The 17,635-nt window shown below is 43.0% G+C and overlaps 1 long non-coding RNA gene across 1 annotated transcript; it reads right to left on the bottom strand.

Annotated features, from left to right (window-relative positions):
• Nucleotides 1-7,769: 7,769 nt before the first annotated feature.
• Nucleotides 7,770-9,212, bottom strand: LOC133391365 (uncharacterized). Its single transcript, XR_009764870.1, has 2 exons — nt 8,163-9,212; nt 7,770-8,101 (listed from the first exon to the last, which is right to left on the bottom strand). It is a non-coding gene; the product is annotated as an uncharacterized LOC133391365 (long non-coding RNA).
• Nucleotides 9,213-17,635: the final 8,423 nt, after the last annotated feature.

The following is a 17,635-nucleotide window of genomic DNA, read 5'->3' as shown; positions in this document are numbered from 1 at the left end:
GGAAAGGAGGGAAAAGAAGGAAAGGATGGAAAAGAGGGAAAGAAGGGAAAAAAAGGGAAAGGAGGGAAAGGAGGGAAAGCACAATAATAAACGCACCAACTGGCTCTTGGTAAATAATGCCTTCATTATTTTTTTTTTAATTGAATTTATAATCTAAAAATGCTGACCGTCGTTGATCAGCATTTCCTTCTTAGTCTATGTTTTCCATTAAATCGTTAAATTCCATTGAATCGTTAAGCGCGTTGCATAACGTAGCTATTCAGCAAGTATTGCTACGCTTGTTTTTAAGGCTAAATTATCGTAAGCGACAGACGGAAAGGAGGAAAAGGAGGGCATTGGACTACTTGCCGATCTGTTGGTTGATGCATCCTCTCTGGAGCCACCATTTGTCGCGCACACGAGAGTGTCTTTCGGAGCAGCAGCCCAAGACAGGCACAGTACACGCCGACTTAAGCACAATAATAAACGCACCAACTGGTTTCAATTGAATTTGTACTCTAAAAATGCTGACCGTCATCCATCAGCATTTTCTTCTTAGCCTATGTGTTCAGGCTTAGGCACGGAAGCCCTGCCAGTTGATTCGTGTTTAACGAAACACGAAGATCATTCGTTGATTTCGGAGCGTTCGGGCACGATCGATTAGTTTATAAGTATAAGTGAATTGCGTGAAATAAACTCTCTTCTAATTGTGCAATACAAGGAACAACACCCGGTAATTATAAAACGCTAGAAAAAGTTACACCGAAACGCGAAAGAACATTATCCATAATCGTAAGATTGAACACAATGTTTTCCATAAAATCGTTAAAAAAAGCGCGCATCGCTGGCGCGTTACATAACGTAGCTATTCTGCAAGTATTGACCAGCAACGCTTCGTTTTTAAAGCTTAATTATCGTCAGCGACAGAGGGAAAGATACAAAGGAGGGAAAAGAATGAAAGGAAGGAAAGGTGGGAAAAGGAGGGAAAAAAGGGAAAGGAGGGAAAGGAGGAAAGGAGGGAAAGGAGGGAAAAGAGGGAAAGGATGGAAAGGAGGGATAGGAGGGATAAGTGGGAAAGGAGGGGAAGGAGGGAAAGGAGGGGAAGGAGGGAAAGGAGGGAAAGGAGGGAAAAGAGGGAAAGGAGGGAAAGGAGGGAAAGGAGGGAAAAGAGGGAAAGGATGGCAAGGAGGGAAAGGAGGGAAAGGAGGGAAATAAAGGAAATGGTGTAAAGGAGGGAAAGAAGGGAAAGGAGAGAAAGGAGGGAAAGGAGGGAAAGTACGCACAATCAAATGTATTTCGAACCACCAATTGGGACGAAAAAGTTACTGCAGGTATATTTCCATACCGTTTCAAACTGTTTCGTCGCTTCTCAGCCCAAGTAAGCACGGAGGAGCTGAGACGGAATCGATACGAGCACACACCAACTGGTTGAATTTGAAGACAGATGTTTTAACCAACAGATCCGCAATACACACCTTCAAACATTGTTTCCGGGATTAGGCATCTCCGAGCTACCAAACAGCTAAATTATCGTAAGCGACAGACGGAAAGAATGAAAGAAGGGAAAGGAATGAGGAGGGAAAGGATGGAAAGGCGAGAAAGGAAGGAAAGGAAGGAAATGAGGGAATGGAGGGAACGGAGGGAAAGGAGGGAAAGGAGGGAAAGGAGGGAAAGGAGGGAAAGGAGGGAAAGGAGGGAAAGGAGGGAAAGGAGGGAAAGGAGGGAAAGGGGGGAAAGGAGGGAAAGGAGGGAAAGGAGGGAAAGGAGGGAAAGGTTGGAAGGGAGGGAAAGGAGGGAAAGGAGGGAAGGAGAGAAAGAAGGGAAAGGATGGAAATGAGGGAAAGGAGGGAAAGGAGGGAAAAGAGGGAAAGGATGAAAAAGAGTGAAAGGAGCGATAAAAAGGGAAAGGAGGGAAAGGAGGGAAAGCACAATAATAAACGCACCAACTGGCTCGTAGCAAATAATTCCTTCATTATTTTTTTTTCAATTGAATTTATACTCTAAAAATGCTGACCGTCGTCGATCAGCATTTCCTTCTTAGCCTATGTCTTCCATTAAATCGTTAAATTCCATTTAATCGTTAAGCGCGTTTAATCGCTGGCGCGTTGCATAACGTAGCTATTCAGCAAGTATTGCTACCTAGCAACACTTTGTTTTTAAGGCTAAATGATCGTAAACGACAGAAGGAAAGGAGGAAAAGGAGGGAAAGGAATGAGGAGGGAAAGGATGGAAAGGCGAGAAAGGAATGAAAGGAGGGAAAGGAGGGAAAGGAGGGAAAGGAGGGAAAGGAGGGAAAGGAGGGAAAGGAGGGAAAGGAGGGAAAGGAGGGAAAGGAGGGAAAGGAGGGAAAGGAGGGAAAGGAGGGAAAGGAGAGAAAGGTGGGAAAGGAGGGAACGGTTGGAAAGGAGGGATAGGTTGGTAAGGAGGGAAAGGAGGGAAAGGAGGGAAATGAGGGAAAGGAGGGAAAGGAGGGAAAGGAGGGAAAGGAGGGAAAGGAGGGAAAGGAGGGAAAGGAGGGAAAGGTTGGAAAGGAGGGAAAGGAGGGAAAGGAGGGAAGGAGAGAAAGAAGGGAAAGGATGGAAATGAGGGAAAGGAGGGAAAGGAGGGAAAAGAGGGAAAGGATGAAAAAGTGGAAAAGGATCGAAAAAAAGGGAAAGGAGGGAAAGGAGGGAAAGCACAATAATAAACGCACCAACTGGCTCTTGGCAAATAATGCCTTCATTATTTTTTTTTTCAATTGAATTTATACTCTAAAAATGCTGACCGTCGTCGATCAGCATTTCCTTCTTAGCCTATGTCTTCCATTAAATCGTTAAATTCCATTTAATCGTTAAGCGCGTTTAATCGCTGGCGCGTTGCATAACGTAGCTATTCAGCAAGTATTGCTACCTAGCAACACTTTGTTTTTAAGGCTAAATTATCGTAAGCGACAGACGGAAAGGAGGAAAAGGAGGGAAAGGAATGAGGAGGTGTTGGAATTTGGATAATTTTTTTCGAACTTAAATTTGAATTGTACATAAAACAAAGCGTTAGGAAACTAAGATTAGGTTATAAACTACTCGACATTAGAAACTGCTCGATCTACACGAATTATGAACTGCATGAAATATTATATACAAAAAAGGACAAACGAATATACAGTTGCAAACCGACCAGCGATAAAGGTGTACACTTTCCTATTCAAATTTCCTCCAAATATCACAGCCAGCCCCTTTTCGTGAATATATTTCACATTTTTGGTCCTTCGAGCCGGATCGTGATATACGGAGAAGAAATAAGTTTCATTCTGCATCAAGAGTGGAATTCGGTATTCGTCGTCAAGTGTGCAAGTCATTCCGTGACAATTCCCGCCATCGCATATCGCCCCGCATCAAGGGCAACGGTCGGTTACACGCCATCATTTTGAATTTCGCGCCATCGCTTTGTTCGTTATTTTCGTGTGATATCGCAGTATTTTATTTGTGCAATGGATAAGAAAATTAAAGCAGTGCAACTGAAAAAGAGGATCGCCCTGGAGAACATAAAATCGCTGGAACGGTTCCAGGCGAAATATTCGAGTGATGATGCCAAGCAGATTCCGGAGGTGTTAGAAGATCTGGCGAAACATAAGGAAGAGTTTTTCACCGCAGTTTCGAAACTGGAAGAGCTTGAAGATAAAGACGAAGCGGTCGAAGCCAGCATAATGGAACGGATCAACATTGAAGAACGCTGTCGCAAGCTAAAATCATTTCTACGGGAAAGACAGCCAAAAGAAGAAGGTTCGCTCAACGATACAACGGGCTTGGCTTCCTCAACGCTTGCATTCGGTCGACCCCACGCGCCAAATTTACGTTTGCCCAAAATCGAACTTCCAACATTTGACGGAGATCACACAAAATGGCTTTCTTTCCGAGATCGCTTCATCGCAATGATCGACGCTTCAGCCGAGCTTCCATCTATCGCGAAGCTACAATACTTACTGTCATCGTTGAAGGGGGACGCGGCGGTACCCTTCGAGCATACACCTTTAACGGCGGACAACTATTCGGTTACCTGGGCGGCGCTTCTTAAACGGTACGACAATTCTCGTCTTTTGATTCGCGAATACTATCGCAAATTGCACTACCTTCCGGGAGTGCAATTGGTGTGCGTTGACAAGCTCACGCACCTGGTGGATGAATTCACCCGCTTCGTCAACGGGTTGAAAAAGCTGAACGAACCGGTTGACTCGTGGGACACACCCCTCTCAAACATGCTGCTGATGAAGTTGGATCGAGAGACATTGTTGGCTTGGGAGAAACATTCCGTGCACTTCACGACGGACAAATATAAGGATGTGATCGACTTCGTGCAAGATCGTATCCAAATCTTGAAATCGACCAACAACTTCGTGAAGGATCAAGCAGCTAGTGGTATCAAGGTGGCCGGTCTCATTCGTCAACCAGGGCAACGGAGATTCATCGCGAATGCAGCTACATCTCGCTCGGCTCCTGCTGCATCGACTGCGCACACCCAACAGCCAAAGTGTCCATTGGAGTGTTCCGAAGACCACACACTGCGCAACTGTCCAGTGTTCATCGCCAAGGAGGTCCAACAGCGACGGGACGTCGTCGCATCGAAGCGGCTGTGCTGGAACTGTTTGAGCAGCAATCATCAGGTTAGAGCGTGCAAGTCGGATTATTCGTGTCGCACGTGTCGTGAGCGTCATCACACACTTCTACATCATTACCACCCTATGCTCCACCCGCAACGGTAACCTTGTCAGCTCAGTCGAATGAAGACAATGTGTTTCTGGCGACGGCAAACATCCAGATCAAGGATGACTACGGGAACACCCATGAAGCAAGGGCGTTGTTGGATTCGGGATCCATGTCGAATTTCATCGCTGAGGAGTTCGCACGGAAACTGCTGACGAGTCGCAAAAGGGTCAACGTCGCTGTATCGGGCATCGGCAATGCAGTACAGCAGATCAAGGGTTCCATCGTCGCTACCGTTCAGTCCAAGACACAACCCTTCCCAACGAAGATGACTTTCTTGGTTCTGGACACGCCATCCGCAAACATCCCTACATCACCAACGGACGTCTCTTCATGGAAAATGCCGGACGTGGCATTGGCGGACAGCACCTTTAACAGTCCGGGGCAAATCGACATCGTCATCGGAGGCGATACGTTCTGGGAGCTCCACACCGGTCGCAAGTGCTCTATCGGTAGAGGCAAACCGTGGCTGGTCGAAACCCACTTTGGTTGGGTTGTCACCGGCAACACTCATCATTCGTCAGTCGGTCCGCGGCTGTGCCATCTATCTGCATACGACACCCCACTGGAGGAGACCATGCAGCGGTTCTGGGAGAGTGAAATCATAGCCGAGGATCCTGTGCTATCGGTTGAGGAGAATGCTTGCGAGAAGCATTTCGCAGCAACAACTGTTCGCAACTCAAGTGGAAGGTATGTCGTTAGTTTGCCATTTAACTCCAACCCTAATATCGTTTTAGGAGAGTCGAAGGAAATAGCCGATCGCAGACTGCGTTGTATCGAACGGCGGTTGAACACCAATGCTAAAATGAAAGAAGAGTATGTTAAATTTATGAAAGAATATGAGCATTTGGGGCATATGAAGCGGCTTACCAGTCCTGCAAACGATTCGGTAGAGCATTACTACCTCCCACATCACGCTGTCATTAACGAATCAAGCACAACCACGAAGGTGCGTGTCGTGTTCGATGCATCCTGTAAGACTTCGAGTGGTTACTCATTGAACGACAAACTCTTCGTGGGACCAGTCGTTCAAGAAGATCTTTTATCAATTATCCTTCGGTTTCGTTCTCGTGCCATTGCTCTCACTGCAGACGTAGAGAAGATGTATCGGCAAATTTTACATAGCCCTCATGACCGTAACTATCTGCGCATCCGGTACAGAGAACATCCTGCAGATCCTATATCGACATTTGAGCTACAGACGGTTACGTACGGCACAGCCTCTGCTCCATTTTTAGCAACCAGGACCCTAAAACAGATTGCTCTTGACCACAAGGAAGAGTATCCTTTGGCAATGAACGCGGTCATGAACGATTTTTACGTAGATGATTTGCTAACGGGTACCGATGATTTGTCCGAAGCAATCGTTATACAAAGGCAAATCTCAGACATGCTAAATTCAGCTGGCTTCACGCTGAAGAAATGGGCATCGAACCGCTCCGAAGCATTGAAGAACGTTCCTTCAGAAGATGTGGCGGTACAACTCTCGCACGAGTGGAAGAGCTCGAAACAAGTATCCACACTAGGCATCGTTTGGGAACCGGCAACTGATACACTACGGTTTCGTATTGAGATACCACCTACAACACCCAGCATGACGAAAAGGTTAATTTTGTCATATATCGCCAAGATATTTGATCCCCTCGGGCTACTGGGCCCAACGATCATCATCGCAAAGATGTTCATGCAGCAACTATGGGCTCTCAAGATTCATGGAAAGGCATATGACTGGGACAGCGAGCTACCATCGCACTTACAGCATGAATGGTCGAAATTTCACTCTACATTATCTTCACTACGCAATTTGACAGTCCCACGGTACATATCGCAATGCACGGCAACAAGTCTGCAAATTCATATCTTTGCTGACGCATCACAACTAGCATATGGTGCTTGTTGCTACATTCGGGCTGAAAGCATGGAAGGAGTCACCGTGCAGCTGCTAACAGCCAAGTCAAAGGTCGTTGCGTTATCCAATTCACATTCCATAGCTCGATTGGAATTATGTGCAGCACGACTAGCCACACTTCTTTACGAGAAAGTCCAGCAATCACTGAAAATTTCTGCTACCACCATCTGTTGGACCGATTCCATGACTGTCCTTCACTGGCTGAATTCAGCACCAAATCGATGGAAGCCCTTCGTTGCAAACAGGGTTGCAAAAATTCAGCACACGGCTGGAATACAATGCTGGAAGCATGTTCCAGGCTCGGACAATCCAGCAGACGACATTTCGCGAGGTTTAACGCCGGAAAAGTTGCTAGTGTGTGAGCGCTGGTGGCACGGGCCACATTGGTTAGCACGCAACTCGGAAGAATGGCCGCAGAACACACCATCACCAAGCGAAGATGAGAGCGCAGAAGAAGAAAAACTATCGTCACGGGTTGCAAGCACAGCCTTAATCTGCGAGTTTCGAAACAGTTTGTTCTCACGATTTTCGATCTACCACAAACTGCAAAGAGTTGTTGCACATTGTTTGCGCTTTATACAAAACGCAAAGCGCCGCGTAGGAAACAAGGTCCATGCTAAGGATATCCCACCGCTCACTGTAGACGAACTCAAGGCGGCAGAACTCAAGTTGTGTTATCTTTCGCAACAAGACACCTTTTCCGAGGAGATACAACACCTGCAGAAGGGCAAAGAGATTCCGAAGAACTCCAAACTGAAATGGATTTCCCCTTTCATAGATACGCAAGGTATTCTGCGCATTGGTGGCCGGCTCAGTAAGGCACATCTGTCGGAATCAGAAAAACACCCGGTAATATTATCACTGTCCGCACTACTAGCTGTTTCGATACACTTGAGTAAGCTGCATGCTGCACCACAACTGCTTTTAGCAACACTACGCCAAAGCTTTTGGATAATTGGCGGTCGCAATTTATGCAAGTCTGTTGACCACAGTTGCCACGCATGTTTTAAGGCCAAACCCACACTTATTAAGCAAAGTATCGCCGATTTGCCAACATCACGAGTCACACCAACAAGACCATTCTCAGTATGCGGAGTAGACTATTGCGGACCAATCTATATAAAACAAACCATACGCAACAGAAGTCCGATTAAAGCATACATCGCCATATTTGTATGTTTTTCAACAAGAGCGGTACATATCGAACTGGTTGGCGATTTAACATCAACAGCATTTATCAATGCACTTCGTCGTTTGATTGCACGTCGTGGTCAAATCGGTGAACTGCATTCCGACAATGCAACCACCTTTAAGGGAGCGGCACATGAGCTGAATCGCGTCTACAAGATGCTAAAGAGCGACGAACACGATCGAGCTGCTATATTTGATTGGTGCGCGATGAATCATATGAAGTGGAAGTTTATCCCACCAAGAGCACCACATTTTGGAGGTTTATGGGAGGCGGCGGTGAAGGCAGCTAAAAGCCATATAGTCAGAACAATAGGAACAACAAGCATCACACAGGAGAGCATGCTTACCCTACTTGCCCAGGTAGAGCAATGTTTAAATTCGCGACCAATTACACCTCTATCCGATGAGCCGTCGGACTTGGAACCATTGACACCGGGACACTTCCTCGTCGGTGGCAATCTGCAAGCGGTACCAATCATCGATTACACCGAGACACCGAGCAACTATTTGAGGGAATACCAGTTGGTACAAAAACATCTGCAAACCATTTGGGCTCGATGGTATCCGGAGTACCTGCAGCAGTTACAAGCTCGAGCCAAATATTGCAACGGAAAATCAGCGGTTCTGAAAGAAAATACACTGGTGATTATTAAGGAAGACAATGTACATCCTACCTCGTGGCCGATGGGGCGCATCGTTGCAGTACACCCTGGAAAGGACGATGTTGTTCGCGTCGTTACACTGCGCACTGCTTCAAGGAAGCAAATCGTCCGCGCAGCTAATCGTCTGGCGGTTTTGCCTAATCCGGACGTAATTAGCAACTTAGAGCAGAAGGAAACCACTGGCACTGAGTAACGCGCAGCTGCAAGCCACGCGACATTGTTTACATTTCGCACTCATGGCAGAACAAGATACACGCAACACACATTCACACATCTACACACACGAGCAGTATGATAGGAGATAAGCGTCAGGTTCAAGAGTCGAACTTTTTTTGAATTCTTTTTTGAACTCATTATTGAATTTATATTTTGCATGAAATTTAAAGAAGTTCTTCTTTGGTGGCCGGGAATGTTGGAATTTGGATAATTATTTTCGAACTTAAATTTGAATTGTACATAAAACAAAGCGTTAGGAAACTAAGATTAGGTTATAAACTACTCTACATTCGAAACTGCTCGATCTACACGAATTATGAACTGCATGAAATATTATATACAAAAAAGGACAAACGAATATACAGTTGCAAACCGACCAGCGATAAAGGTGTACACTTTCCTATTCAAATTTCCTCCAAATATCACAGCCAGCCCCTTTTCGTGAATATATTTCACAGGAGGGAAAGGATGGAAAGGCGAGATAGGAGGGAAAGGATGGAAATGAGGGAATGGAGGGAACGGAGGGAAAGGATGGAAAGGAGGGAAAGGAGGGGAAGGAGGGAAAGGAGGGAAAGGAGGGAAAGGAGGGAAAGAAGGGAAAGGAGGGAAAGGAGGGAAAGGAGGAAAAGGATGGAAAAGAGGGAAAGGAGGGTAAAAAGGGAAAGGAGGGAAAGGAGGGAAAGCACAATAATAAACGCACCAACTGGCTCTTGGCAAATAATGCCTTCATTATTTTTTTTGAATTGAATTTATACTCTAAAAATGCTGACCGTCGTCGATCAGCATTTCCTTCTTAGCCTATGTTTTCCATTAAATCGTTAAATTCCATTGAATCGTTAAGCGCGTTTAATCGCTGGCGCGTTGCATAACGTAGCTATTCAGCAAGTATTGCTACGCTTGTTATTAAGGCTAAATTATCGTAAGCGACAGACGGAAAGGAGGAAAAGGAGGGAAAGGAGGGAAAGGAGGGCATTGGACTACTTGCCGATTCGTTGGTTGATGCATCCTCTCTGGAGCCACCATTTGTCGCGCACACGAGAGTGTCTTTCGGAGCAGCAGCCCAAGACAGGCACAGTACACGCCGACTTAAGCACAATAATAAACGCACCAACTGGCTCTTGGCAAATGATGCCTTCATTATTTTTTTTTCAATTGTGCTGATAGGCGACAGTTTTGGTGTTATGGTTGCTGTACTTGCAGCAATTGGTGCAAATTCTATTCCGAATAAAAAGAGTTAATTTTATATTGGGTGTCTTACCGTTCAATTGCCTGCAACGAGTGGTTTCGTGAGGAAATCCACAAATTATGCATATTGTTTCCTTTTCTGGCCCTTTGTGACGATGCTGTATATTTTGATGTTTCGACCTTTCTTGCTTGGATACTCCTTCGTTCATGGCCGCATAATGGCTAGTTCTTCAGAGGGTTTCAGCCATTCTGCTAGGTCTTGTAGCGTAAGATTCTTGTTATCTTGTTTCGTACTTATCGTGTGTTTCAACTAGGCATGGGCAAAACGATTCTTTTCACCGAACGCGAACGATCTAGTTCGCTCACCAAAAAGAACCGTACGTGAACGACGATTCTTTCGTTCTTTTTTTCATGGGGTGTTTATTTACAAAGAACGCTCGTTATCTTTTTCATTTACCCGCCATAGACGCATACTGTAGCCAAAGAAGTACTCATTCTGCGGTTGACACCAATAATTTAAAAACATTAAAGACTCGGCCCATCTGCTGTCTGGCTAGCTATCGAAAAACCGACCAAAAACTAGCATGTATAAAACTAATACGAGCATAGACGTCTCCAGCATATATTGTACCCTATGCCTTATACACACTCAAGGATTCTATAAAAAAAACTACTTAAATATGGATCAACATGATGAGCGCAATTCCAGTTCAGTTCATTCGCGAATAATGAATAATCCGTTTGAACGGGATCGATCTATTGAATTGTATATGTATAATTTCCACACCAACAGAGCACAGATCGAACACAAATGAGCCAGTTCGAACGCGTTCGATGAATTCAGTTGTGTAGGTACGATTTACACACCAACAGAACACAGATCGAGCACCAGTTCGAACGCGTTCGATGAATTCAGTCGTATAGATACGATTTCCAAACCAACAGCACACCAAGGATAATGTATTTAGAAGGTTGATTTTTATCGCTTTTGCTGGGCGACATTGTGGGGGACATCTGTCACTCTCTGCATACAAATTTCATTACCCCGCACCAGCCCTCCCCGATTTTTATACCGTAGCCCCCGGAAGAGAAATGTCAAGTCGAGAAATGTCATTTTGCTCTGAACAACTTCACCTTGTCATTTATAACACCTTGCAGCACACGTATCGAACACTGCCTGACAAATTCGACGACGTTCGAGGAATTGAGTTGTATGGGTACGATTTCAACACCAACAGGGTACATTTTGATCTCTGACGACCCGTTCGCACGGTGCGAGAAAGAGCGAGAAAGCAATATGATTTTGCACGTTTCATTACCACATTTATGTGTGTCGTCGAACAATGAACGGAACGTTCGAACGCGTTCGGTGTAGTCAGTTTCTTCCAAAAGTCCTGGTCGTTTTTTGTTAAGAATCTCGTTCGTTCGTGCACTTTACCGAACTGTTCGAACGGTTCGATTCTCGTTCAACCTTTCGTTCCGAAGTTCGGTTGAAAACCTTGATGTTAAATCGTTTAGCAGCCTTTGGTCATTCAAAAATCCTTCTTGCTTCAACAACACCACGTTGTCAATGAGATTGCGCAAAGCGTTGGAAAATTCTAAAAATGCTGAAGGATTATCTGTCGTTATATGTTTTATCACTAGTAATTCTAGCAGTAAAGACTTGTAAATGCTTTCAGGGTTCCCGACCATTTTGTCGAGCCTGGTTATTACGAGCGCAACGGTTTTCTGGGTTAAGCATTGATCCGCTAACTGCACGAAGTGCTTAACCTTTCAGATGCTTTTGCAGCCTATTTATGTTTTCTAAATTAATTTCACTACTTGCCGATCCGTTGGTTAATGCATCCTCTCTGGAGCCACTAATCGCTTAATCGCTGGCGCGTTGCATAACGTAGCTATTCAGCAAGTATTGCTACCTAGCAACGCTTTGTTTTTAAGGCTAAATTGTCGTTAGCGACAGACGGAAAGAAGGAAAAGGAGGGAAAGGAATGAGGAGGAAAAGGATGGAAAGGCGAGAAAGGAGGGAAAGGAAGGAAATGAGGGAATGGAGGGAACGAAGGGAAAGGAGCGAAAGGAGGGAAAGGAGGGAAAGGAGGGAAAGGAGGGAAAGGAGGGAAAGGAGGGAAAGGAGGGAAAGGTTGGAAAGGAGGGAAAGGAGGGAAAGGAGGGAAAGGAGGAAAAGAAGGGAAAGGAGGGAAAGGTTGGAAAGGAGGGAAAGGAGGAAAAGGAGGGAAGGAGAGAAAGAAGGGAAGAGAGGGCATTGGACTACTTGCCGATCCGTTGGTTGATGCATCCTCTCTGGAGCCACCATTGGTCGCGCACACGAAACTGTCTTTCGGAGCAGCAGCCCAAAACAGGCACATTATACTGTGGTAGGTTCGGCCGCGCTTCTCAAACCGTTACGGTGAGTCAATGCGTGGAGCACAGTGAAAGGGTGTGGGACGAGGAAGGGGATCGTACGGAACGCGACACCAAAATGTAAACACATTCGTCGCGTATCGGTTACGTCAACCTGTTCACACTTACGCTAAGTCCGAAAAGAAGCACTTGCTTACGTCGGCGGAATCGCGGACTGGATCGACCTTGCGCGTCGAGTTGATGACCGAGGCGGAATCGGACACCGTGGGAGAAGTTGGGTGGAACTAGTGCAAACGTGCACTTTATTTCGATGAGGGTAATGCTGATCGGTCAACCGACTGAACAGCTGATAACCAAAAATGATTATCAAATATGAGCAGAGCCTTCGGCGGAATCTGCAAATTGGTGAGATGCACCAGAACACGAGTGATCTACGTGTCTATGGAAGGTGAACTGACTTCGCCATCAATTCGAGCTTTATTTATAAGAAAGATGGTGTGAAAGTTGTGACACATTTGGCAACCAGATGTTTGTCAAATGTGAGCTTTCATTTGGTTTTCCGGGTTTGGGTTTTTACAGGTGTTTCTTAAATTATACCTAGCGTGCCTGTGTTTTATCAACTATCCGTGCATTGTGGATGTAGCGAACGTTTTCCTGTTTATGCCTGGGTTTTACGGAAGTTTAATTGCTTATCTGTGGCGCGTTTTCCTTATTTATGTTCTGGGGTAAAACACGAGAACGTTTACGCTTCTGGTGTTTAACGTCTTTTTACCTGGCTGCTGGCTATGCGCTTGCGCTTCTGGTGGTTAACGTCTTTTTACCTGGCTTTTGGCTTTTAGATGTGACCTACTGTTAGCAGTAAATCTGCTACACCTCCACCCTTCGGAAGAATAACGTAATGAAATGAAGTTATTCTGTCATATTTTAATTGCTCTATTTTTGTGAATATTCTGTGTGACACCATCAGTGTTTTCAATTATCATGTTAGGTCCGTTAATCTCTTTTACTTTATACGGTCCTTTATATACCGGATCTAGTTTTGTTCTGTTCTCATTTGTCAATGCTATTTGATCTCCTATTTGAAAATTAACTTGGTTTATGTTTTGTTGCTCTTTCAGTAGTTTCATTTTTTCTTGTTCTATATGTTTTCGAGTCCTATCGTGAGCTAGTTTTAATCTGTATTTAAATTCTTTTGAGTAATCATCGTAATTATATAATGGTGTAGATTTTTCCGTTATATTTGTCGAAATTTTCTCGTTTCTTCCGAAAACTAGTTCAAATGGTGTGTAACCGTGGTCTAAATTAGGCGTTGTATTATATGCAAATGAATAATAATTTATCCAATCGTCCCAATCATCTTTGTGTTCGTTTGTAAAAATTCTAAGGTATTCGTTTAGACATCTGTGATTACGTTCTAAAGCTCCTATCGTTTGTGGATGATATGGCGTTGAAAATTTGTGTTCTATTCGAAGGATTTCTGATATATTTTTAAATATTTCATTTTTGTACTCTGTACCCATATCGGTTCTGAATTCTTTAATATTTGTGCCATATATTAACATAAATTTTTCTATTACTGCTCTAGCTACCGTATTTGCTTCTTTGTTAGGAATTGCTATAACTGTAACGTGTTTCGTTAAATTACATTGAAGTGTTACCGCATATCTATTATTGTTATTTGTTTTTTGAAATGGTCCTACTGTATCGATTGATACTACTTCGAATGGAATGTTGGGTGTATCTGTTTTAACAAAAGGTTCTATAGTCTTGATATGATGTTTATTTAGTTTACAGGTTATACATTTGTCTAGAAAATCTTTGATTGATTTCTTCATTTTGTTCCATACATATTCCTTTCTGATTTTCTTATACATTCTGTACTGTCCAATGTGTCCTCCTGTCGGTGTGTTGTGCACTTTGTCGAGTATGTCATTTATCGTCTTTTCGTCATTAATCGTTTGTGGTTTAGTATATATTAGTATCTGAATATTTTTCAGGTGATTGTTAGCGATTTGCTTGAATTCATTCGGATTTACCTCCTTGAATATTTCGTCTGTTTCAGAGACTGCTAGCTGGGTAATGCTTTTCATTACGAGCTTCTTTTCTATATTTTTGATAAATTGAGCTATGGCAGATTTTTCCTTCCTTTTCTGGAAATCCTTTACTAATAAAGGCTCCTGTAGTCCTATATCTGTATTCAGATGGATGTCTCTTACTGATAAGAGCTCCTTGGACTTTCTTTTGTTTAGGATTTTTCCTATCAACTCGATAGTGTTTTCATTTCTCTTTACTGATGTTTCTAGTTTTGGTAAGTCTTTTACTTCGTCGTATGCTAAGGCATGGAACATTTTGAGTTGATCAGACTCTGACGTGTTTCCTAAAACATTATCGGAAGTAACAGGTTTGTTCATGCTTCTCGTAATCACATTGATGGATTTAATTTCATCTGAGGTGATCTTGATGCGCGATAAAGCGTCTGCTACAACGTTCTGTTTCCCTTTTACAAATTCAACTGTAAAATCGAACTCTTCCAAATCTAGTCTCATTCTCGTCAACTTTGATGACGGATTCTTCATTCCGAACAGATAGACTAGTGGTCTATGGTCCGTTTTGACGGTAAACTTTGTACCGTATAGGTAATGCTTGAAATGCATTATAGCCCAATGTATTGCGGCTAGTTCCTTTTCGATGATTGCTTTATTCGCTTCTCCTTTCGTGAAGGTTCTACTTGCGAAGCATATCGGCATATCTATACCATCATGTTCCTGTGCTAAAACTGCTCCGCATGCTATAGTTGAAGCATCTGTGGTTAGTATAAATTGCTTGCTGAAGTCAGGATATTGTAATATCTGTGGACTAATCAGTGTGTTTTTTAAATATTCGAATGCTTCTTGACACTCTTGTGTCCATTCAAATTTTGTATTTTTCTTTAATAAGCTGTTAAGCGGTTTTGCTTTCAAAGCAAAGTTTGGGATGAACTTTCTGTAATAATTGCAGAATGCTACGTATCTTCTCGCATCGTCTGCGTTTTGTGGTATCGGGTAATTTTTTATGCTGTCGTATTTGGAATCATCTGGAAGGATGCCTTTGTCGGTTATCTTATGTCCAAGATAAGTAACTTCTTTTTTGAAAAAGCAACTTTTTTCTGGGTTTAGTTTAAGATTGTAGTGTCTTAGTCTTTCAAAAACCTTTTCTAAATTCTTTAGATGGTGATTTTCTGAAGCTCCTACTACTACAATATCATCGACATATACAAAAGCGCATTCCGGCGTGAGGCCTGTCATGGCTATGGTCATCATTCTCTGAAAACTATTTGGAGAAATGTTCAATCCAAAAGGTAATCGTTTAAATTGATAGTGACCATCCGTGCTTGAAAAAGCTGTATACTTTTTAGACGATTCTTCCAGTGGTATTTGATGAAATCCTGACATGAGATCTAATGTGCTAAAAAATTTTGCTCGCCCTAGCTGATCTAGTATGGAGTCTATTCTAGGTAGTGGAAATTTATCGGGGAGCAGCTTTTTGTTAAGCTGTCTAAAATCGACTACTAATCTCCATTTTTTCTCATCTGAGGACTTTTTCGGAACCAGTAAGATGGGTGAATTGTAATGTGACACCGAGTGTTCTATTACATCATCTTGAAGCATTTTTTCAATTTGCTTTTTGATTTCTGGTCCTTGGGAATGGTTTTGTTTGTAATTTGGTATGTACACGGGTCTTTTATCTTCTAATTTTATATCTTGTTCATAAAAATTATTTGTAGTTAAATGATCGTTAGGTAGATGAAAAATATCATTGTAGCTTAACAGTAATTGTTCAAAAGATTTATCTGTATCTTCGGAAATATTTTCCTTTCGGATTAAATCCTTTATGATTGCTAACCTATTTTCATCCTTATGATTGCTAGTTTTTACTATTTCAAATTCATTTAAAGGTATTGTTTTGATATGGCTAATGTTTACTAATTTAGCTTTATTGGAAGTATTAATTATTTTAATAAATGGGTAGTTTTTATTTACAATGCAGTTACCTACAAGAACGTCTTCTTGCAGTTGCTCTGCGCATACTACCGCAACTGTATCTAATTCTTTTAACTTATCAAGTTTTCTAATTACTTCACATCTGGGAGGTATGAGTGTTTTGCCATTGATAGTATCTTCAATGGGTGCTTCCAAAAACTCTCCATTGTGTTTTACAGAGAAAATCCAAGTATCGTAATTTATTATACATCGGTGGTTCATAAAAAAATCTCTACCGAGTATACCATCTGCCGGTATCTTGAAGTTATTTGGTACGATGTGAAATAATTGTTGGATTTTCTTTCCCTCCACGATTACATCCGTAATTGTGGACCCATGAGTGGTTATTGTTCCTTCTCCTACGCTTATGATATCCACTATATCTTTTGGTTTATAAATTTGTGTAGGTCTTACTTTGTTGCCTTTGATGATAGAAATGTCGGAACCTGAATCTACAAATAGGTTGCATATTGAATCTGCTAGACCTAATCTTGTCCTAATAAAATTTGATTTTTGCACATTTATTGTGTATGTTGCCCGTAATGGCTTGTGGAGGGCTGGTCCACCTGTGGGTTCTGGGTCTCCATTTGCGTGTAAAGGATTGCCCTTTGCGGTTCGCGTTGCCCTAAAAAATTTGGGCCGGCGGGTTGCCTGTTTCGGGTGTTGTACCCGGCTCCCTGTCTACCGTTTTGTGTTTGTGGTGACCTCCAATTGTTATTATTTTGCTATGGTTGGGATCTCCAACTGTTATTGTTTTGACGTTGGTCTATACCACGAGTGTTTGTCTGACGCTGATTCGAGCTGTATCTATTCTCCTGCCCATTCTGTCTATTGTCTGACTTTTTGTCCTGCGTGCTTTGATTCGTCTTATCGATGCTAATAATTGCTCTAATAGCTGCATCAAGGGTGGGAATGGTACCGGACAATACTATTGCCTGATGGATTTCCTTTTTGAGCCCTTTTCCAAAAGCTGCCATTGCTATCTTGTTGGTTTTTGCCGTTGCCAGTGCTGGTGCAACGTCCTCTCCAAGATATGCTTGTTCTAGCTCTTCTGCCAGAGCTTGTATTTCTTCACCAAAATCCTTTGGTGTAGTTTTTTGTTTTAATGCATGAATTGCGGTGGCAATATCTTCTGGCGACTCTGTTTTCTTAACATATGCACCGATTTTTGCCAGAGCGTCTTCTATGTTAGTCACCGTTTTTCCGATGATTTTTCTGCCCTTCCCCTTTAGTTTTGATTGTACCACCCGCATTATTAATCTGTGGTGCTGTTCATCCACTGCTTCTTTCATTGTTTCTAAAGCAGCTAACATGGCTTCAGCTTCGTCATATCTACCGCTAAATGTAGGTATGAGGCTGGTGGCCGTTTTTAGGATCTCT

The sequence above is a fragment of the Anopheles gambiae genome, chromosome 2, assembly GCF_943734735.2.
Source record: "Anopheles gambiae chromosome 2, idAnoGambNW_F1_1, whole genome shotgun sequence".
NCBI classification, from domain to species: Eukaryota; Metazoa; Arthropoda; class Insecta; order Diptera; family Culicidae; genus Anopheles; species Anopheles gambiae.
The sequence above is the reverse complement of the archived record's forward strand: the minus strand, read 5'-3'. Positions and strand labels throughout refer to the sequence as shown.